The sequence below is a fragment of the Trichosurus vulpecula genome, chromosome 7, assembly GCF_011100635.1.
Source record: "Trichosurus vulpecula isolate mTriVul1 chromosome 7, mTriVul1.pri, whole genome shotgun sequence".
Lineage (NCBI taxonomy): Eukaryota > Metazoa > Chordata > Mammalia > Diprotodontia > Phalangeridae > Trichosurus > Trichosurus vulpecula.
Window position 1 is genome coordinate 30611121 of NC_050579.1, and position 23697 is coordinate 30634817.

General features: G+C 42.6%; 1 pseudogene; it reads right to left on the reverse strand.

The window, feature by feature from the left end:
* Window positions 1-2292: 2292 nt before the first annotated feature.
* Window positions 2293-22544, reverse strand: LOC118857462 (annotated as a pseudogene).
* Between the last annotated feature and the right edge of the window lie 1153 nt (window positions 22545-23697).

Below are 23697 nucleotides of genomic sequence, written 5' to 3' on the forward strand. Positions count from 1 at the left end.
AGTAAGAATCGAACTTGAACCCAGGTCTTTTGACACCTGAGACAGTGTCCTCTCCTGTGTACCATCCTGCCTCCCCAGTGACTCTATATTCTAAGATGACAGGTCCCAGGTTCTTGTGGAGAAGGGGAATTCATGTCTTTACTGGCAAAGGAGAAAATCCATCCATTTGTTCATTCAATGGGTCTTTATTGAAGAAATGATGACTGTTCAGCAGTGTGCTAAACCAAAGTGGGGTGGGGGGAATATAAAAAAAATTAAGCTTATTCCTGCCCTCAGGTCTACTTAGGAAGATAAAGACACAGGAGCCTAGAACATCTAAGTAACAGCAAAGGAATCTATGCTAAGGCCAAGGGTCAGGTAAAGACAGTGGATGCTCCAGAAGTCCCAAGGAGCAAGGTGTCCCAGCTGTAGGCTGGGGTGATCTGGGAAGGCTTCCCAGAGGAGGTGACACTCAAGCTGCTAAGTGAGGGAGGAGTAGGATTGCTTGAGGCAGGGAGAAGAGAGGGAGGAGGTTGTGAGCACAGCAGCAGTGAAGATTCAGAGCTAGGAGTAAAATGATGGGCTTCCAGACATCAGTTTGCTCCAGTGGGCAAAGGACCATGGCCCCCTCCTCACTTCAGTGACAAAGAGAGAAGGGGAGAGGTGATTAGGGAGGGGATTTGAGTCCCCCAATAGCTCCCCACTTCTGTCAGGGAAAGTCACAGGCTCATAGGATCAGAGCTGGAGGAGACAGAGGCCATCCAGTCTAAACCCCCTTCTCTCTGAGCTCCACCCAATTTCTGACCTCCTCTTCCTCCAGACTAGGACAGTCTTTCCCTTGGTCTGGGTGAGATGCCACTATGGTACCATCCCTGTCAAAGGCAGCTTTTCCATGAACTCAGGGAGTAATCCCATTCAAGGCTCTTAGCCCACCCAAGCCTCTATTTCCTACTCTTCAAAATGAAGTGATTAAATTAGATAAACTCTCCAAGGTCCCATTCAACTCTTCCATGGTTTCAGTCCTCCTCTGTGTCTTTCACCAAGAGAAGTATCACTGTTGGAGATCAGATTTTTCCCCTGTGTCTTTTTGATCAACATTAGCAAAAGAATCATTGATTTTGTTAAAGTTATTTTGGTTTTTTAAAATTGCCTTTATTTTCTGTTTTATCTTTTTTTCTTCTAATTTTTGATATTTCCTTTTTTATTTTGTTGCTGTTCAGTTATCATTCATATCTGACCCCATTTGGAGTTTTCTTGGCAAAGATACTGGAGAGGTTTGCCAGTTCCTTCTCCAGCTCATTTGACAGATGAAGAAACTGAGGCCAAAAGGTTCAGTGACTTGCCCAGGATCACACAGCTAGGACGTATCTGAGGCCTGATTTGAACTATGTCTTTCTCACTCCAGGCCCATGTTCTATCCACTGTGTAACCTCACTTTAGCTTATTTTTGATTTATTTGTTCTTCTAATTTTTAAAATTCTAGATTTAGCTTCTTAATGCTCTCTTTGCCTATTTTGTTTGTGTAACATTTTAGAGAGAGAATTTTTCCTCAAAGTGTTGTTTTAGCTGCATCCCAGAAATTTTGGTATATTGTCTCATCATTATAATTTTCTTTTTCTAAATAAAAAAATTGGTATATTTTGCTTATATATCATGAACATTTCCCAAGGCATCTCTCCTTCTCCTAGAGAATCACTCCTTATAATGAGAGAAAGAAAGAGAATAAAAAGTTCAACAAAACTAATAAATATACTGAAAAACCTTGTTCTTTTTCACATCATTAACTATTACCTGGATTTGTCCTTGACCTACCCATTATTCAGAATGTCATTATTAAGTCTTTTTTCTTTTGTTCTCTGTATTTTGTTGTAGTATAGTCTGTTGAAGAGATACTTAGTGGTTTTGGTTTGTTTTTCTTTAACATTTCTTTATCATTTCTCTGTATCCTGGTACGCTGTCTATGTGCCTGTTGTCCTGAGAAAGAGAACCAAAATCTTTGAAGAAAACAGCATTTAATTTTCTTGGTCAATTCTGTAGTTTTCTTTTCTTTTCTTTTGTTTCTCTTCTATTTTTAATAATTTTCTCTTTTATCCAGAATTTTCCCCAGAATGGTGTCCAGACTCTATGCTTTTCCTGGCTCTTTAGTGAATATCTCAAGTATAAGAAATCCCTCTTTCTCACTTTTCCTCTCTCTGATAGTCAGAAAGTCTGAGTTCTAATCTTGGCTAGGCACTAACTCAAGGTGTGACTTTAGACACATGGCTTCACTTTCTTTGGGCCTCTGTTTCCTCCTCTGAAAATGAAGGGTTGGGGCTACAAAGCCTCTCGCAAACCTTCCACTTCTAAATCCATGGTCCTATAACTAATGAAATCCCTCTCAGCTTTGACATCCAAGGGTTCTCTCACCTTAACAGGAAAAGGTGGGAACCGGAATTTGTCAGAGTCCTCCGTCTTCAGAGTTTGATCAAGCAGGACTGGCAGTGGGAGAAGATCTCAAAACTCTTCTTGCCATGATAGGAACCCATGCCACTGTCACCTGCAAGGAAGTCAGAAAATCCATGTGTGTTTGAGAGGGTGGGTAGCCTTAAACAAGCGTAACAACAATGTTATGAACAACTGCTGCAGAGGTGTGAGATCAACAACACCAGCACACAGTAGGGCTCTTTGCTGTGCCACAGGTTCTTTGATCTGCTTTTCTAAGGAAAGCAACTTAAGCAGTTTACAATCTCACTTAAATTAAACATACACATATCATTCACTTAGTTCAAGGGCAAAAGTCAACACTCTGAACTTCAGAGAAAACACAAACAGAAATTACAAGTAGAAATTATACAAAAGAGCAAATAACACAAATCAGCAGACAGGGCTACTGTCTGTCCATAGCAATACATACATAGTTACCAGAGACAGAGAAGCACCAACATCTGGGTTTTCAAAGGTGAGAAAGCTCCTTAATGGCTACCCAGAGTCTCATCTGGACAAATCACAGGAACAGTCTTCTAATGAATGAGCCCCCCAAAACAAAATGCTACCCACAGAATAGACATAGACTTCTTCAGGGTCAGAGGGTGTCACAACCATGTAACTCAAACTTATGTGACTTAGGCTTTCTTGTGACTTAAGCAGGTCATCAAAGGCTCTTGATTCAATCAAAAAATCTTGATTGAAACAAAGGCAAGGCTCAATCAAAGGTACTTGATTACCTTAGTGCTGAGAAGCATTGCAAAAAAAAAACAGCAAAAAGTCCCACCCTGCTTGCCACCACAACAGGCAGCTCACAGGTCATAGGAAAGCTTGCTCTTCCCCTCTGCCTGCTGTCTCTGCATCACATCTCTTTTCCTTTCCCTTTCCCTCCCCTTCTCCTCTCCATCTGCTTCCCATCTTCTTCTCCATCTTCTTCCCTTTCCACCCTCTCTTCTCCTCTTCTTCTTATATCTCAGTCTAGGCTCTATTCCTCTTCTGCCCACCCCATTGGAGAGTGTCTAAGTGAATTAACAGTAATAATAACAATAAAAACAAGTTAAATAATGTTAATAATAACAAAAATAACCACTTTTATAGTGCTCTTTGAGGTCTGTGATGGTCTTTACACGTGTGACCTCACTTTGGTCTGTTCTTCACCATAACCCGGTGGGGGGGGAGGTGTAGGTGCTATCACCCTAAATGGGAATGTGGCTTCTCATCTATCTTCATCAGGGGACCCAAGACCAGGCCACATGTGCTGCACTCCCTGGGGTCAGGAGGAAGGGCAAGGAATGGGCAGGGGTCAGAGAGGACTGGATACTTACCTACACCACCAAAGGGTAGAGTGTGGACACCAGTATGGAACATCACGTCATTGGTAGTCACACCTCCAATGGAAGTCTCTGCAATCATCTTCTTGATGACCTGGAAGACACCACCAAGATTCATTTATCAAATGGACCAGAAAGCCTCAAAGATTCCTTCCAGTTCTAGTTCCATGACCCAATTTTGTCAGGAAAGGGGGCATAGCTGTGAGGTCAGAAGAGTGAGAGGCAGTGTGGTCTAATGGGAAGACCACTAGATTTGGAGTCTGAGGACCTGGGTTTAAATCCTGGCTCTGTTCCTCATTAGCTCTGTGACCTTGAACAAGTCACCTTCCCTCTCTGGGCCTCCCTAGGAAGACCCCTTGTACCTTTGACCTTCCATATCTGGTGAGCTCCCAGACAGCACACAATGGCTTTGGATTGCTGGTGACAAACTAACCCAGAGCTCCTGAGGACAAGGGAGAGGCAATTTCCTATCAGAAAGCAGAGGGGCTAGCCAGGCCAGTCTGTCCTTTGCCCAGAGACACAGCCTCTCTTCCAGGTGGCAGAGGCTGCCCCTCCAAGGGGAAGACAGGTTCACAAACAACATGGTATAGTGGAAAGTGTGCAGAATTTGGAGTCAGAAGACCCAGGTTCAAATCTAAGCTCTTATACTTACTACCTAGGGCATATCTGTGAGCCTCAGTTTCCCCAAATATAAAATGAGAGGTTGGACTAGAAGGTCTGTTTGAGCTCTAGACCTAGAATCTTGTGATTCTGTGTGAGGGAAGCTGGTGACCTACTCAGGGGTTTGGATTCCAGTGGGAGCTTGCCACATGGGCACAGAAATAGGGAATGGACCTGCAATTTCATTGGTATTGGAAATTCTCCCCAGGGGAGGAAACTCTCTCTACCAGTATAGAGTTCTACCTCAGTGATTATAGTCTTGGAAAGTCACCGTTTGTTAAAAGGAGGGTTTTTTCAGAAGAACCTATATCTGGAAATGACTTTTACTTTTAAACAAAAGGCATCAATAAACCTTAAAAACTTAAGGGGAGATAGGATGGATGACTTCCAATTTCCTTTCCAGCTCCTCGGTCCTACAATCTGTTAGGTTCCGTACTCTCCAGACCACTTCTGCTATTAAACTGGACATCCAGCTGTTCCTGGAACTCAGGAGGCTGTTGCCCCCCCTCAGTCTGGAATGTAGAGCCTCAGCCGCTTTACCATTCATGATCCTCTGCTCAGATGCCACCACTTCCCTCCCTAAAGCCTTGCTGAAGAAAAGTAGTCTCTCTTTCCTTCCTCTGATTTACAGAGAGGGCTTGTCTGGATCTCTCCTTTGATCCATCCCCTACTTGCCTTGTGTTAATACTTATCTGTGTATTTACCTGTTCAAGTACAACAAGAGCTCTTGAAGAGCATTTGCCTGGTCTGGTCCCTATGCCTGCCATTCACTCCTTCCTCACTTCCACCTTCTAGAATTCCTTGCTTCCTTGAGGTCTCATCGCCAGTGCCATCTCTTATATTATACTTATACTAATATCCGAGTTGGCCACTGCCTTACCAGAGAGCACTCATTTATTTTATTTTTTGAAAACAAAATGCTTTAAACCCAAATCACTCTGGCTCTCATTGGTTGGCCAAGACTTGGCCATTGTTACCACTGGGCAAAGATGGCTCCAGAGAAGAGAGTGAGGCTGGTGACTTTGCATAGCCATCTCCCTCCTGTGGTCATGATTCTCTTTGAGAATGAGAGACAAACAACAATCTGTGAGCAGTAGTAGCTGGCAATGCAGCTCCTTCCTTCCTTTCCTTCCTTTCTTCCTTCTTTCCTTCCTTGCATCCTTCCTTCCTTTCTTCCTCCCTTCCTCCTCTCCCTTTTCTCCCTCCATCCACATAGGGAATCATACATGGTGTAATAACATGGGTGTGCTCTGCCCAAAGGAATACAAAATTTGATTGCTGAAACCCAGCAGGACATCTTGAGGTTTATGGGATAGATTTCTTTTTTATGTAAAATGCCATAAACTCAAATCACTCTGGCTCTCATTGCTTGGCCAACAATAGTTTCCAGCCAAGCCTTACTTGGTCATTGTTTGAATTCTGATGGTTCAATTGTTTATCTTTTGGTGAGAAACCCTGAGGGTCTTCCCCTCCCTGATTGATTTTATTTCATTTATTTATTCATTTATTTTATTAACTAGTTGAAAGAGACCATTCTTTGCCTTATTTTTACCTAGCTTTAATCACTGAATGGGTCTTGCCTCAAACAAACTGAGACCTGGGAAAGACCTAAGCTTAAAAAGGCCAAGGTCTCCCACTGCATCTGGGCCCATGTCCAGTTTCCTGATCTAAATGTTGCCCCTGGACCCAGATGGCTCCAGAGGAGAGACTGAGGCTGGTGGTGACTTTGCACAGCCCTGCTGCACTAATAATCCAAGTCATGACATCTCCTTGCTGATGTCATTGTCCTCTTTGAGACCTGAGGACACACAACAACAAGAAAGTCACTGAGAATAACAAGAGGTTAAGTGAGTTACCCTAGGCCACACAGCCAGTATTCAGGTCTTCCTGGCTCCAAGGGCAGCTCTCCATTGATAACACCAAGATGCTTGAAGTCTGTTAATAAATGATTGACTGATGAATTGAAATGTTAGTTTGGAGTATGGGAACACTGACTGGGTTGGTCAAGCAGGGAGAGAGATGGCAGAAATGGAGAGATGGAGAGAAGAGAGAGAGAGAGAGAGAGAGAGAGAGAGAGAGAGAGAGAGCGAGCATACCTTTCTGGGTGCCTTTCATCACCCCTGCCCAAGTCTTTGCAATACTTAGATCCCTTCTCAGATAATTAAGTAATACCATATCTAGTTTCTAGGTCATCAAAGGTGGCAGAGAACTCTAATCCATTTGCCCTGAACATTGGTGCCAAAGTCATCCTTTCTATCAACTTGTTCCAGCACCTCCTGAAAACCTGCCTTGGCCTTAAGAAAATGGAGGTTCCAGAGAGGATTCTGGGGAGATGGCAGAGTAGGTCAGAAAATTCCAAGCTCTCAAGATTTTCTCCCACAAAAGAGTTAAAATAGCACCTTAGGGAGAACAAAGTGTGGGTGGAGACAAAGAAGAACAGGGGCACAACCAGGATCTTCCTGGGACAGTTTGAGAAGATCCAAAGAAAAATTTCAGTATGGGGTTTGGTCCCTGGGAGGAGTAAACACCTTCAGTCTATGTTCCATTTAACAACAAATAGCAAGCTGCTTAAACAACTAGCAGCAAGTCCTGGGGTTAGTTGGTCTGAGAGGCTGTCTTAGCCCCAGCCACTGGAACTTTTCATGCCGGGATAGTGAGGGGAGTCATGTGTTTGAGCCCAGGAAAATTGAGGGAACCTCTGCTAACAAGGAACGCCAGACCCAGCTGTGCTTCAAAGAGCTGTGGGAACTAAAAGGAATCAGCACATGCCCAGTGAGTGCAGAAGCAGTGGGGCAGAAAGCCCCTGGCTGTGGGCACTTACAGGAGGTTGGAGGTTTGGCTTTGGTTCCAGGCTAGAAGGGAGAACTGAAGATCTGGGGCAAGAGGCACCAGTTCCCATACCCCAGGGATAGAGGTGATTACAAAAATCAAGTTATTGCCACTGAAAAAAAAATGCACAGGCAAAGGAGAAAGAATCCAACCACAGAAACCTATTATGGGAATAGAGATGACCATGCTTCATCTTCAGAGGAGGATATTGAAGTAAAGAAACCCCCAAAGAGTAGCATCAAATGGTCACCTGCCCAAAAAGAATTTATAGAAAACCTTAAAAAAGACTTTAAAAATCAAATGTCAGAGATGGAGGAAAAACTAAAAAAAAAAAGCTAAAACTAAAAACAATCCAAGAAAAACAAGAAGGTTATGAAAGGAAAGTCAACCAATTAGAAAAGGGGATCCAGAATCTTGAGGAAAATGACACCTTGAAAAATAGAATTGGGCAAAGTGAAGCCAGTGAAATTGTAAGAGATGAAGAAATAATTAAACAAAAGATGAATAATGAAAAAATAGGAGAGAAAGTGAAACATCTTATAAGAAAAACAACAAATTTGGAGAATAGATCAAGAAGAGAAAATATAAAAATAATCAGAGTAACTGAAAGTCATGATCAAAAAAAGAATCTTGATACAATAATACAAGAAATAATTAAAGAAAATTGTCCTGAAGCATTAGAACAAGGCAGAGAAGTAGAAATAGAAAAAATCCATCACACACCACTTTAAAGAGATCCTATGAGGAAAACTCATAGGAATATCACAGTCAAATTCTGAAACCCCCAGCTCATGGATAAAATATTAAAAGCATCAAGATAAAAACAATTTAAATATGATGGTGCCACAATTAGAATTACACAAGACCTAGCAGCAGAGACACTAAAGGACCACAGGTCTTGGAACACAATGTATGGAAGAGCAAAAGGCCTGGGGCTCCAGCTGAAAATATCATACCCTTCAAATTTAAGTATTATCTTGAATGAAAAAAATTGATGTTTGACAAACCCTCAGAATTTCAAGACTTTGTTAAAAAAAATTCTCAAATTAATAGAAGATTTGACATACAAGAACCAAGAGAAACATAAGGTACATACCAGAGACTGACTATAAGGGATTCATAAGGACAGACTGTTTACCTTTTATATAACACAAAATATAAAATGTATTTCTAAGATTCTTATTAATAATTGTCAAGCTCATAAGTAAGAGGGGAATAAACCTGTCTATGATATGAATTTAAAAAAGTAAAACCATTTAGAAACAGCTAAAAAAAGAGTAACTATTTTATACAAATGAGGCACAAGAGAAAGAAAGGATACAGAGGATTTAGATGGGGGAGGAGGACTGGTAATTCTGGTAACCTACTCTCATCAGGACTGGGTTTAAGAGGGAACAATGCATATATATTTGGAAGAGTATAAAAGTCTTCTAAATTTAGAAGAAATAAAGTGGTAGGGGTACAATCAGGGGGTGAGGACAAGGGAAGGATTAAGATAAGGGAGGGATTTTTAGAGGGGAGGATGAGGGAGTAAGTAAAGGGTGTTTAGATTAATGAGAATGGGAGGATAGGGGAGGGATCCTCAGAGTGGGGAAGGCAAGTAATAGGAGGGCAGAATGGTTGGTGGAGGAGGGGAGTAGGCAAGTAATAGGAGGTTGATGTAGTAGGTAAAAGTAAAGTAGAGGGGGCAAGAGGGATAGGAAACAAGAGATATGTACAAACATAAAAACAAGGATCAGGAGTGGAGTATGTTTGGGAAAGTATATGTCTATATATGCATGTATATAAATATATAGGTTTAATTATATTGTAGCCTTCTGGGGGGTTGGGGGGAGGGGAAAAAAAGAACAAAGTTAAAAAGTGCACAGCAGAGAACAAAGGAAAACACAAGGAAGCAAAGAAAAGATGGACAATTCTACAATTCTCAATGCAAGATGTATTATTTATCATACAGGCTTTCTTGAAATGAAAATTTATTGTTACATATTTTGAATCCTCTCCTATGCTCTGCTATGTACATCACATGCTTTTTTTCTTTCTTACTTTATATTTAAGTTTCAATATTCAAGTTTATTATATGTTTTTATTTCATTTCTCTATTTTGTACTTGTATTCTGGTAAAATAAAATACTGTTAAAAATAATATATAAATATTTTGTAACAAAAAATTATTATATGTTTTTGTTTCTTTTCTCTATTTTGTATTTGTGTTCTGGTAAAATAAAATAAAAACTGTTTAAAAAAAGAAAATGGAGGTTCCAAGACAAAAGGAAAATAAATCAACAAAAACAAAACACTGGCGATTCTCTAAGGGCTCAACTAAATGTTTAATCCTTCAGCTTCCTCCCTCCCATTCTGCCCAAAGCCACGGAAACAGGGCAAGGGATAGAAATAAGACAGGCCAGGGGTGGGAGGGGGACAACACCAAGGAACACATGGAGAGGGGGACAGAGCTGCCCCCATCTCAGCCCCACTCAGCACAATCAATCAATCAACATTTATTAAGCACCTGTCTTAAATGCTAGTGATTGAAAAACACAAACTCACCTTCTTCACAGTGAAGGGAAAGGGAGAGACAGTGGCAAGCCACCTATATAGCAAAAGGCCTCATCTCCATTTCCTCCATGTGCCACCTTCTGTCCCTCAATTAAGCTCATCACCCTTTTGAAGTGGCAGCTGTTAATCATTCTTCCATAGTCACAAGAACTTTTGGCATCGTCTCCATAGAATTCCTTTGGGAAAGAGGCATGAAGTTAAAAGTTTATGATAGAATACACAGAAAATCATTTTTAAATATTTCAGATACAAAAACCACTCTCTAAAACTCAAAGTTGTAGAGGTGGCCCTGACCTGCATTGATAGAGAGTGTTCACTCATCTGGAATACCCTTTGACTCATTGAAATCACTGGTCCTGGCCCCATCTCTATTCCTAGGATGCGAGTTCCTTGAAAGCAGGAACTGTGACTGTCAGACTTTTTCTATTTATTTCTCTGCTGTTGAGCACATTGTAAGCACTTAGTTAATGCTTTTTATCTCATTCATTCATTTGTTCTTTCATGCATTCATTCATAGAATAGTAAAGTGGCAACGGACCCAAATTCAGGGAATGTCTGCAGCTGCTAAGAATAACTGATTTGGAAGATTTAGAGCTGAAAGGAACCTTATTTATCATCCAGTCCAACCCCTTCATTTGACAGATAAGGAAACTGAGGCCTAGAGTTATGACCAAGATCACAGAGGTAGTAAGATTCTGAGACAGAAAAGGAGCCCATATCTTTGACTCCAAAACTAGTGGCTTTTCCCCTGCATTCCCTGCCTCTCAGGAAGAGAATCCATTATTCCCATTACTTCTTGTTTATAATTCAACAGCCAAGGCTGATTTCTTGTTTTCCAGCCTTCATTAAATTGTGGGAATTCAGATGGGTTACTTTATCTCTCTGGGCTGCAGGTATCCATCTATCTACATGCCTATCTATCCTTCTATTCATCTATCATGTATCTATCCTTCTATATGTCTCTATCCATCTATGTATCTATTTAATCATCTGTCTACCTGCCTATTTTTTATTCTATTTATTCCTCTATTAATCCATCTATCATCTGTCCATCTATCTATCCATCTGTCAATCCTTCTAGCTATCTATGTACCTATCAATCTATCCCATCCATCCATCATTCTCTCTCTCTCTCCCCATCTGTGTGTACCTATCCTTCTTTTTTTCTTTTGTAAAAATTATTATTTATTTATTTGTTTAATATTTTTAGTTTTCAGCACTGATTTTTACAAGAGTTTGAATTACAAATTTTTCCCCATTTCTACCCTCCCCCCCACTCCAAGATGGCATATATTCTGATTGCCCCATTCCCCAGTCAGCCCTCCCTTCTGTCACCCCACTCCTCCTCATCCCCTTTCCCCTTATTTTCTTGTAGGGCAAGATAGATTTCTATGTCCCATTGCCTGTATATCTTATTTCCTAGTTGCATACAAAAACAACTTTTTTTTTGAACATCTGCTTTCAAAATTTGAGTTCCAAATTCTCTCTCCTTTTCCCTCCCCACCCACCCTCCCTAATAAGGCAAGCAATTCAACATAGGCCACACGTGTATCATTATGCAAAACCCTTCCGCAATACTCATGTTGTGAAAGACTAACTATATTTGCTCCTTTCTATCCTATCTCCTTTTATTCAATTTTCTCCCTTGACCCTGACCCTTTTCTAAAGTGTTTGCTTTTAATTACCTCCTCCCCCTATCCACCCTTGCTTCTATCATCCCCCCTTTTTTATCTCCTTCCTCCTTCTTTCCTGTGGGGTGAGATATCCAATTGAGTGTGTATGTTATTCCCTCCTCAGGTCAAATCTGATGAGAGCAAGTTTCACTCATTCCCCCTCACCTGTCCCCTCCTCCCTTCCAAGGAACTGCTTTTTCTTGCCACTTTCATGTGAGATAATTTACCCATTCTATCTCTCCCTTTCTCCCTCTCTCAATATATTCCTCTCTCATCCCTTAATTTGATTTTATTTTTTTAGATATAATCCCTTCATATTCAACTCACCCTGTGCCCTCTGTCTATATATAATATATATGTATGTATGTATGTATATATGTATATTCCCTTCAGCTACCCTAATACTGAGGTTTCATGAATTATACACATCATCTGTCCATATAGGAATGTAAACAAAGCAGTTCAACTTTAGTAAGTCCCTTATGATTTCTCTTTCTTGTTTACCTTTTCATGCTTCTCTTGATTTTTGCATTTGAAAGTCAAATTTTCTATTCAGCTCTGGTCTTTTCACTGAGAAAGCTTGAAAGTCCTTTATTTTATTGAAAATCCATATTTTGCCTTAGAGCATTATACTCAGTTTTTCTGGGTAGGTGATTCTTGGTTTTAGTTCTAGCTCCATCGACCTCCAGAATATCATATTCCAAGCCCTTCAATCCCTTAGTGTAGAAGCTGCTAGATCTTTTGTTATCCTGATTGTATTTCTACAATACTCAAATTGTTTCTTTCTGGCTGCTTACAGTATTTTCTCCTTGATCTGGGGGCTCTGGAATTTGGTGACAATATTCCTAGGAGTTTTCTTTTGGGGATATTTTTGAGGAGGCAATCTGTGGATTCTTTCAATTTCTATTTTACCCTCTGGCTCTAGAATATCAGGGCAGTTCTCCTTGATAATTTCTTGAAAGATGATATCTAGGCTCTTGTTTTGATAATGGCTTTCAGATAGTCCAATAATTTTTAAATTATCTCTCCTGGATCTATTTTCCAGCTCAGTGTTTTTTCCAATGAGATAGTTCACATTGTCTTATATTTTTTCATTCCTTTGGTTCTGTTTCATAATATCTTGATTTCTCATAAAGTCACTAGCTTCCACTTGCTCCAATCTAATTTTCAAGGTGGTATTTTCTTCAGTGGTCTTTTGGACTTCCTTTTCCATTTGGCTAATTCTGCCTTTCAAGGCATTCTTCTCCTCATTGGCTTTTTGGAGCTCTTTTGACATTTGAGTTAGTCTATTTTTTAAGGTGTTATTTTCTTCAGTATTTTTTTGGGTCTCCTTTAGCAAGTCATTGACTTGTTTTTCATGGTTTTGTCACATCACTCTCATTTCTCTTCCCAATTTTCCTCTACTTTTCTAACATGCTTTTCCGAATCCTTTTTGAGCTTTTCCATGGCCTGAGACCAGTTCATGTTTATCTTGGAGGCTTTTGATGTAAGCTCTTTGACTTTGTTGACTTCTTCTGGCTGTATGTTTTGGTCTTCTTTGTCATCAAAGAAAGATTCCAAAGTCTGAGTCTGAATTTGAGTCTGTTTTCACTGCCTGGCCATGTTCCCAGCCAACTACTTGACCCTTGAGTTTTTTGTTGGGGTATGACTGCTTATAGAGTAGAGAATACATTGTCCCAATCTTGAGGGGCTGCACTATTGTTTTCAGAGCTATTTCTACACAGCAAACTCTGCCACACCAGTGCTCCTCCTCCCCCAAGAACAGCCAACCCAAACCACAACTCAGATCTAAGCAGGCTCTGCACTGCTGCTCTGATTCACCACTTAATTCCTCCCACCAGGAGGGCCTGGGGCTGGAAGCAACTGCAGCTGTAGCTCTGTCCTCAGAGCTGCACTACCTCCACTGCCCCTGGGGCAGTGGCTGAACTGCAAACTCTTTTCACTCTGTCCCCACCATTTTTCCCACTAACCCTCTCTGTTGTCTTTGGTGTTTGTGGGTTAAGAAGTCTGGTAACTGCCACAGCTCACTGATTCAGGGCAGTAGGGCCTGTTCCACTTGGCTCCCAGTCTGGTTGGTCTGGGCGCGGCCCATGCTGGGCTCTGCTCTGCTCAGCTCCCAGCTCCATGCAATAGACCTTACCCAGTGACCATCCAGGCTGTTCTGGGCTGGAGCCCTGCTTCCCTCTGCTATTTCATAGGTTCTGCAGTTCTAGAATTTGTTCAGTGCCATTTTTTATAGGTGTTTGGAGGGTCCTGGGGGAGAGCTTTTGGCAAGTCCCTGCTTCCCAGCCACCATCTTGGCTCTGCCCTCCCTTCCTCCACTCCCCCTCCCATGTACCTATCCTTCTAACCTGAAAGTAACTAAAATTTACTTGCCTTTGACTCAAAGATCCCACTACTGGGCATGGAATATAAAGAGATAAGACACCAAGAAAAGGCTCCATAGGTGCCAGAATATTCACTTTTTGTGGCAACAAAGAACATGGAAACAAAGTGGGTGCCCATTAATTAGGAAATGACTAAATGTGCCACCTTCTGCAGGAAGCCTTTTTTGGGTTCCTCCAGGTAATGGTGTCTTCCCCTCCCCCATTATATTGTCTTTGTAACCACAGCACCTAGCACTTTGTTTGCTATACTGTAGGTACTTAATAAATACTTGCTGATTGGTTGATTATAAGAAATTACAACTGTGTAGAATTCAGAGAAACATGCAAAAACTTACGTGAATTGATGCAGAGAGAGGGATAAGGAGAACCAAGAAATAACACATACAACACTTATGACAATACAAAAGGCAAGAACAGGGGCAGCTAAGTGGCAGAGTGGATAGAGCACCAGGCCTGGAGTCAGCAAAACCTGAGTTCAAATCTGGCCTCAGACATTACTACCATGTGACCTTGGGGCAAGTCACTTAATCCTGTTTGCCTCAGTTTCCTCATCTGTAAAATGAAGATAATAATAGTACCTACTTCTCAGGGTTGTTGTAACCTATGTAATGGTAATGACCAAATTTGGCTTTTCCTTTGGAGGAGAGTTAAGTATATGTATGTCCCTCCTTTCATTATAAAGACAGGGAAGTCCCCGATTCATGGGTCAGAATTCCTGGCTTCCCTCAAGACCCAGTTCCTGCACCATCTCTTTAGGGGTCCCCCTGGCTGCTAACACCTTCCCCTCTAAAGTTATCTCATGTTTGGAGGCAACTAGTTTGAAAGAGTACTGGACCTAGAGTCAAGAAACCTGAGTTCAAATCCAGCCTCAGACACCTACTAGCTGTATGACCTTGGGTGAGTCATTTAATCTTTGCCTCAGTTTCCTCAACTGTAAAATAGAGATCATAACAGTACCTTGCCTCTCAGTGTTATTGTGAGAATAAAATGAGATAACATTTGTAAAGTATCTGGCACATAATAGGTGCTTAATAAATGCTTCTGCTATGTTTTGCATGACTTCCCATGTATAATGGGTACCATATCGCTTGCCTTCTCAAATGGTAGGGGAGAGGCTGGAGGAATAGAATTCAGATCTCAAAATTTGTTAAAAGAATGTCTATAAAAACTTTCCATTCAGTTTATATCACGTATGTACTTCTTTCTTTCCATGTTCTACTCTATTAGAATATGACCACCTTGAGGGCAAGAGATGATTCCTTTACCTTTCTTCCTCTCCCCAGCACTTAGCAAGTGCCTGGCACCAAGAAAGACATGGGTGGGGGCTATAGAGTGCATCCATCCCTTCTGAGAGTACACTCCTACTCCCATAGCCATGTTCTCTATCTACTACCACCACTCCGAGGGTCTGTGAGGCAGGCACAAGTGATTTCACAGTCCTCTGACTCACCTTCAGGGCTTTTTTAATCTTCTCCACTACTTGGCCTTGCAGAGCAGGGTCACAGAGGACGTAGTCTGCAGCCAAACAAATCTGGCCACAATTCATGAACTTTCCCCAGGAGATACATCTGGAGAAAACAAATTCCAAGAAAATCAAGAACATTCCCACCATGAATATTGAACAGGGATGCTACATGTTTTTCCTATTGGGGGATGATGGAGGAAGTTACAACTCTGGCTTCTGCCCTGGTTATTGAAAAATAATCTTCCATATCCTGCTTGGTTTTCCATTCCCAGGGGGTATGGGCACTTTGCCCTCTCAGCAGCTATAGGATGCAGGGCATGGTAACCCTCCCTCCTCCAGTTTGTGAGGATGGCAGCTGGGGCCGAAGCCCTGGTAGCAACTTCCAGATGCAGTAGGATTGGAACCCAAGCCAAGAGGATCATGGGAGAGGACCGAAGTGATAATTTACATGGAATGTACAGTCTGTACCTCCCCCACATCATGAAAACCAGCTGGAAAAGGCTAAAAGAGAATTCAGAAGTGCCGTTGTTCAGTGGTGATGGCACTAGTTGCACCACTTTCCCCCAACAGAAGTGGTGGAACTTAACAGTTAGGTGCAATGGTATGTTAACACACCCAGACCCTGCTCTCACGGACACGGGCCAGTCAGGTTCATCTGTGCCCTGGCCATGCACCACAATCAAAAGCAAAATGTCCCATGTATCGCCATGTATGGATGCCACAGGCTCCCAGGACTTAGCTCCAGAAGGGACCTTAGAGGTTGTCTAGCCCAGCTCTGTCATTGCACTAAGGAGGAAACAAGGTTCAGAGCAGGGTGAAGTGACTTTCCCAGGTCACATAGATAATGAGGAGCAATGCCAGGCCTTCTTGCCTCCAAACCCAACAGATTTTCTACTATACAGTAGTTGCCTCAGTCTATGACTCTACTCACCACCACTGGATTTTCCAAACCTAAGTACTCCTCCCTGGCTACCCTTCTCATATGTGTTGTCTCTTCCTATTAGAACATAAGCTCATTGAGCACAAGGATTATCTTCGCTTTTGCTATTTACTATTTGCTCCTTTACCAATAGGAAGAGCGCGTAAGGAAGGCCAGGGCTTGGTGTCGGGGAAAGGACACTGAACAGGGAATCAGGGGGAGCCAGCTAGCTGTGTGACCTCAGACAAGTCACTTTATCTCTCTGGGCCTCAGTTTCGTGCTCTCTAAAATGCCTGGAGTATAGGGTTATGGCTGGAAAAGATCTTGGACATGATTCTAGTACAAAGCAAAGTGCTTGACACATAGTATCTACTGCTTTTTCATTCATTCATTGATTCAGTGATACTATGACTCAAAGAGCCCTTGGGCCTCTTCCTACTCCCACACTCTCTAGTGGTCTCCAGTCTCACTTGCAGGCAATGTCAAGGTCACAGTCCTTATCAATGTAACAGGGATTCTTCCCTCCCAGTTGCATGGTCACTGGGGTCAGGTGCTTGGCCACATGATAATCTTGCCCACTCCCATGTTCCCAGTATAGAGGATGTGATCAAATTTCTCCTTGAGTAATTCTGTGGTCTCAGGAACACCACCAATAATAACAGGAAACAAGTCCTGCCATGAAAACACATAGAGAACAGTCAGAAAACACTGTGTATTGAGACTCAGGTGGTCCAGTGGGGAAAGCTCTAGAGTTGGCATCAGAGGACCCAAATGGCCTTCAAGGTCCCTGCCAGATCCAAATCTGTGCTCCTAGCCAGAATACTATCACTGCTTTCTTTCCTACTGCTCCGTCATGCCCCCCAGGAGCCTCATCATCATGCAAGCCTGCATCAGCCTTGGTACTGACACTTCATCATCTGTCCTCTGATGAGAAAACAGAGTGATGAAGTCCTCCAAAACCTCTGTTTGAGGAGGGTACCCAGGCCAGTCATCTTTTCCTTTTCCACTCAGTTGGAGTCCTTTGGATTTCTCCACCATGTGCCAGTGCTGGCTACCTTCTCCCCACCTCCTTCAACCTGCCTGCCCTGCCTTTTTAGCTTCATGCAGATGTTGTAAACCCCTCGAGGGCAGAGATTGTCCTTCTTTTTCATATTTGTATCTCCAGTACTTTAGTATAGTACCTGGCACATAATAGGCCTGTAATAAATGTTTATTGACTGACTGACGCCTGGATACCCTTCACAGGTAGGTGATCAAACAGGTGCCCTTCACCATCTGGTGCCCCCTCCCTGACTTTCTAGCTTTATCCCCTGCTAATTCCCTTCATAACCACAGTGAAATGTCATTGTCTTTCTTATCTCTGTATCTTTGCTCACACTGTTCTCTATAACTAGGTCTCTCTTTAAAATTCCTCTTTCTTGTAACACCTAGAACACTTTGTTGGAAAAACCTAGCACTTTGTTGAAACTAAAGGAATAAAATTGAATGGTTGTGGACCATTGTTCAGAAGTATTGGAGTTGGGGGGGGATCACTGGTTCTGAAACCCAGAGCCTCCATTGTTATTTCTCCTAGTTGGGGAATGTGGCAGAATGAAGGACAATGGTGAGCCCAGAGTCCCCTTCCTTCCCCCCAGACCTCTCCTTTACTAGTAGGAAGAGCAAATATGGAAGGCTGGGGCTTGGTGTGGGGGAAAGGACACTGAACTGGGCATCAGGGGCAGCCAGCTAGCTCTGTGACCTCAGACAAATCACTTTCTCTCTCTGGGCCTCAGTTTCCTGCTCTCTAAAATGCCTGGAGTATAGGGTTATGGCTGGAAGAGATCTTAGACATGATTCTAGACTAACCCCTCACTTTACAGAGGAGTAAACTGAAGGCCAGACAAGTTACCTGATTAGCCTGAGCTCACAGAGATAACAAGGAGCAGGTGAGAGATTTGTCATTTCAACAAAATTAATTAAGATCCAGAAAGTATGCAGAACTGACTTGGGAAGCACAAAGTTTAGATAAGATAGAGTCCCTCCCCTCCAGCTCTTAACAACTAAGAGTGACATAGGAGACAATTGGGATCCCTCAGCTCTGCAGGAATTACTTGCCCCCACCTTCAATTCTGCCCATGGGACTCCAAGAGCCCAGTCTTTCCCTCAAAGAAAAGGTCTGGGGCTGAGACCTTGTCCAGGTACTGAGGGAGTAGTGTGGCCAAGAGGAAGGCCATTTGCTCACTCACATCAGAAGGCTTGAGGACCACAGCATTGCCTATAGGATACAAGAAAACACACCTTTACCCAGAGCATCATGCCAGACTCCTGCATCCCATGAATGTAAGAGTCATAGTATTCCCTTAGCCCCTCCACATCAACCTGTAACCAGCATGGGGCAAATCCAGCTTTTGGTACTTCTGAGGGAGAGAAGTACAGGTTTCCTTCCCAGATTGAAGACCATTCCATTCCCCAACCTCCCGGTCCTCTCCTGACCTGAGCCCCCAGGCTCAGAGATCAGAGGCCACAAAAAACCACCAAAACATGCATGCATATGGCATAGACACCCATAGACTTGTGCCACACCTGTCTAAAGCTGTGCTGTGGTTTACTTGGACCTAGTTCTTGTCCTCCAGCCCTGACCAAACTCCCTACCTTGACCACAGTCTCCCAACTCAGACCATGAGGACCAATCTTTCCCCTACATCACATTTCTTTTGAAAGATGAAGGGATAGTTGATGATATAATTACACCTAGCTTTTATACACTGCCTACTAAGTGCCAGGCACTGTGCCAAGCCCTTTACAATTATTTCTTTTGATCATGACAACATCCCTTACAGCTATGTATTTTTATTATTATATCCATGTTATAGATGAGGAAGCTGAGGCAAACAGGGGTTGTGACTTCCCCAGGGTCACACAGCTAGTAATTGTCTGAAGCCAGATTTGAACTCAACTCGTCCTGACTCCAGGCCCATCACTCTAATCACTGAACCACCTAGATAGTTGGACATGAAGTTAAGGGCCCACAATCTGATTGAGAGAAGACAGAGGCAGAGTAAACATTTAAAGCTAACAGGAGGATGCAATGTGGGATGCAAAGAATGCTGGCCCTTTGGTCAGAGGTTTAAATCCTGTTTCTCCTTCTTACTACCTGTAAAATGAGAGACTCAAAAAACATGGGGAGTTGCAGACCATCCTCCTTGTACAGCCAAACAAACAGAGCCAGAGAGCTTAAACCACTTGTCCAAGGCCACGTTGCTAACAAGCAGATTTGGTCCACTTCACATGCATGTCATGTCATCACCTCCCTGATGTTATGGTCCTCTTTAAGAATTAAGGACAGACAACAACCTCTGTGAGTAAAAAGAGGAGTTGCCCCACTGGGTACCCAACTGAAACTGGCTAGTTGGGCAACACATCTCTTGTCTTGTCTTGTCTCATCTTGTCTCGTCTTGTCTTGTCTCTGTCCACTTAGGGTATCATCCCCTTAACTGCAGGTGTTCTGCCCAAAAGAATATAAATTTTGATAGCTGAAACTTTTTTTAATTAAGGACCATACCTTACACCCAAATCACTCTGGCTGTCCTTGATTGGCCAACAATAGGTCCCAGGCCAAACGCCACTTGGTCATTGCTTAGGCCCAACTGGCTCTGAGTGAATGCAAATAGCAATTGTTTCTGTTTTGGCCAGAAACCCTGAGTATCTTTCCTCCCAGGTTGATTATTTTTTCTCTTTTTGACTAACCAAAGAGGTCATCCTCTGCCTCATTTTTTACTAATTCTTGATCAATGAATGGGTGTTTTCCCAGTCAGAGAGAGAACTGTTAAAGATCTTAGCTTTAAAAAGCTAAGGTCTCCCACTGCATCCAGGGCCATCTCCAGTTGTCCTGATCTATATCTCCCCACTGGACCCAGATGGCTCCAGAGGAGAAAGTGAGGCTGGTGACTTTGCACAGCCTTGCCTCACTTAAATCCAATTCACTTGCCTGTCATGGTCCTCTTTGAGAAGGAAGGACCAACAAGAGCAAGAAGTAGATTTAGAATCTGATCCTAAATTCAAATTCTGACTCAGCTATTTAATGTCTAAGTGACTAATCACTGTCTTATCTGGGACTCAGTCTCCTTATCTGCAAAAGAGGGGGTAGGCAGGCTAGATGACCTCTGAGGCCCCTTCCAACGTTAAATCTCTGATCTTATGAAACTGCTGGGCAAGTGACCAGTAACTCAGCCAGTAACCAAGCAGGATGGTCTCCTAAAACATTTGGTATGCTAGAAGCCTGCCTGTCATCCAGAAGAAAGTTTTCCCCACCTGCAGCAGTGGCGCCCACCAATGGCTGGATAGATACAACAAATGGACAATCAAAGCTCCCAATGATCAGAATGACACCCAGGGGTTCTGCATGGATGTAGGGCTGTTCATCTTTGTATTATCATTCTTATCCACAGACTCATCCAGGATTCACTGGGAAAGGTTGGCAAGCACATACTCAACCTCTTCCAATAAGAAAATGCACTCTTGATACAGTGCAGATTGCTTGCTCTGTAACAACAGTGTCATTCAGTCTGAGATCAGAGTCTCCAGACCTTAGACCCCAACTGTAGTAGCAATTAGATTTGAAGATCTTTCCCACCTATTAATAGGCCATGTGACCTGCTTATGTCACAGGAAGCCTAAGATGCATGGTGGGAGGAGTTTCCTGACAGGAAAAGGAAGTTATGACACAGGAAATGCCGAGAGAGCGAGAGAGAGAGACAGACAGAGAGAGAGCGACAGAGAGAGAGCACATGTTATGGCTGCTAATGGCCGCCCTTGTGATTGTTAGAACAGAACAGGCTGACTTAGCTGTACTGTGAGTTTGTTTTGGGGAAGACCCGAGCAGGGGGTCAGAGTGGTTTTGGGATGGCAAGTTGCCAGGTTGTGATATTGTGTGTGGAATGTTTTACTGCTGTGGTAGACTGGATAAATGGCTTGTGGGAGATGGTTCTCTGGTGTCTGAATAAATGGTTGACTGCTACCTTCTACGTGGAGAGTCTCGTATACTTTGCGATGCAGAACCACAGAGGCATTTTGACAGTTTTCATCTACGTTGTTATTACTGCCTTCCTGTTTCACCAAGCTACCCCAACCTCCCTATTTTACACAATGATAGAATGGAGACAAAGGAAGGTGAAAGGATGTGCCCTTTTATTATACAGAGAGCAATTACCAGCAGCAGGATTCAAACCCAAATCCTCTGATTGTAGAGTCTGACCTTTTTTACATTTTACCAAAAAGTTACCAGATACCACCTCCCAAATTAGAGGCACAGAGTCCAGCCAAAAAGCACTGGGAGGATTGCCTGTCTGCTGAGAAGCCCCCTGAATGCCAGCTCTTCGTTAGCTGGGTCATGGCTCCTACCCACAAAGTCCCAGGAATGGACATCAACTGTGTATAGCAGGTTGTAAAGGGGCCCATGAAGGTAGTGGGCTATCACTGCATAATAGGAAAGCTTGATTATGGCTGTTTGGACAAATCACTTCCTTTCATCTCCTCAAAACTGAGGGGGTCAAACTAGGGTGAGCTGAGATCTCTTCCAGCTCTACTCTTGGCTTGGCTTGGTATGTTGGATGGAGGCTGGAAAACCACCCATGACCCCATGAGGCCATCATTTCTGAGTGCCCTTCTTGCTCTGGCTACTGTGAATCTCTGCGTGGATTTCAATGTCCTCCCCTCTACAAGGTACAATCATGTCTCTCTCTCAAACCCTCCACTCTGGTCAGGCCAAGCCCCAGTCTGGGCTCATTCTGGCCTCCACATCTTTGTTCTAGTTCCTAACCGTGTGGAGTCCCCTTCTCACTCCTGTCCTTCTTCACCATTCTTTTTAGTCCTACTCCCCACCCATCTCAAAGTCATTCCACATTACTTCCCTCCATTCTGAATTTCCCCTGAAACTCTATGCCCTACTTTCTGGCACTTTACCCCATGGCCTTATATTTACAGGGTCATAGGATTTTGAGCTGGAGGGGGCCATTCTGTGAGTACAAATCTTCTTTCCCCAGTTCAGCACTAAGCTCTTTGAGGGTAGGTATGGCTTGCCCATATCCCTCTAGCATATCTCACAGATCCTAGAATGGGCTCCTGGTCAAGAGTGAATCAGTACCTTGTGGAGATCAGCGTACAGGGCTGCAGGAATTTCTTCTTCTCTCTCCTTTATCATCCTTGGGAGGTTTTTGAGCTGCTGGATCCAGAATTTCAAAGGCCAGCTTTGGCCAGAGTTGAACGCAGCCTTGGCCCACTTCACATCTCACTGATCTTACTCATGGTGTCTGGGAAAACAGGACCATAAGAGACTGAGATGGCTTTTTAGAAACTGAAAATTAAAATTATCTGCTTTTCCAATCAGTTCAATATAAGAAACACTTCTCAGGGGCACTGTATCAAGTATCAGGGTTGTAAAGACAAAAACCCAAATCAGTGCCTGACCCCAAGAGATTATTATGGAAGTGTTTTGCATGACTATACATGTATCACCTATATAGAATTGCTTGCCTTCTCAATGAGAGTGGGTGAGGAGAGAGGAAGGGACAGAATTTGTAACTAACATTTCCAAAATGAATGTTAAAAATTGTTTTTACATGCAACTTGAAAATAAGATATACAGGCAATGTGGTATAGAAATTCATCTTGCCCCGCAGAAAAATAGAAGGGAAAGGGATAAGAGAAAGGGGTTAGTGATAGAAGGGAGGGCAGATTGGAGGAAGGGGTAATCAGAATGCATGTTGTCTTGGGGTGGGGGGAGGGATGGGAAGAAAATTTGGAACTCAAAATCTTGTGGAAATGAATGTTGAAAACTAAAAATAAATAAATAAATTTTAAAAATAAAAAAATGTAAAGAGGCAAGAAAAAGAAAAGAAAAAGAAAAGGGAATCTACTTTAAAAGAAAAGAGAAGTCTACAGAGTTAGAAAAACTAGAAAAATGCAGCCAAAGTGAATAAAGACATTACCTTCTACAGCTTCTCTCAGAGACTGGGACTCCTGGATGGTTACCCACTATCTCTCACCCCTTTCTATTTAAAGTTTTTTCTTCCCTCTTTCCACATCCCAACTTGGCTCCGAGCCCAAAACATTGGTGTGACAGAACAAAATTGATGTTTAAATGAGAAGGTGAAGTTTAATCAATAGCCCTACACTTTCTAACAAGTCTTGGCTTTGAGAATTAGCTTTTGAGCTGTTTCCTCTGCTTTATTCTGAAATGTGGTCATGTGTCTTTAAAGGGACGGGCAGGGCTAAGATGCTGGGTTTGAAAAGGGAACTCTTCTTTGCTCATGGTGTGGGACCAACCTCTCATTGATTCAGCCTGGTGGGGAGAATTTCCAGTTTTTCAAGATTCAAATTATCAGAGCAGTGACTTTTCTTTTTTCAAATACATTACATGAAATCAGGACCATGCAAATCATAAGGGCATAAAATTCAA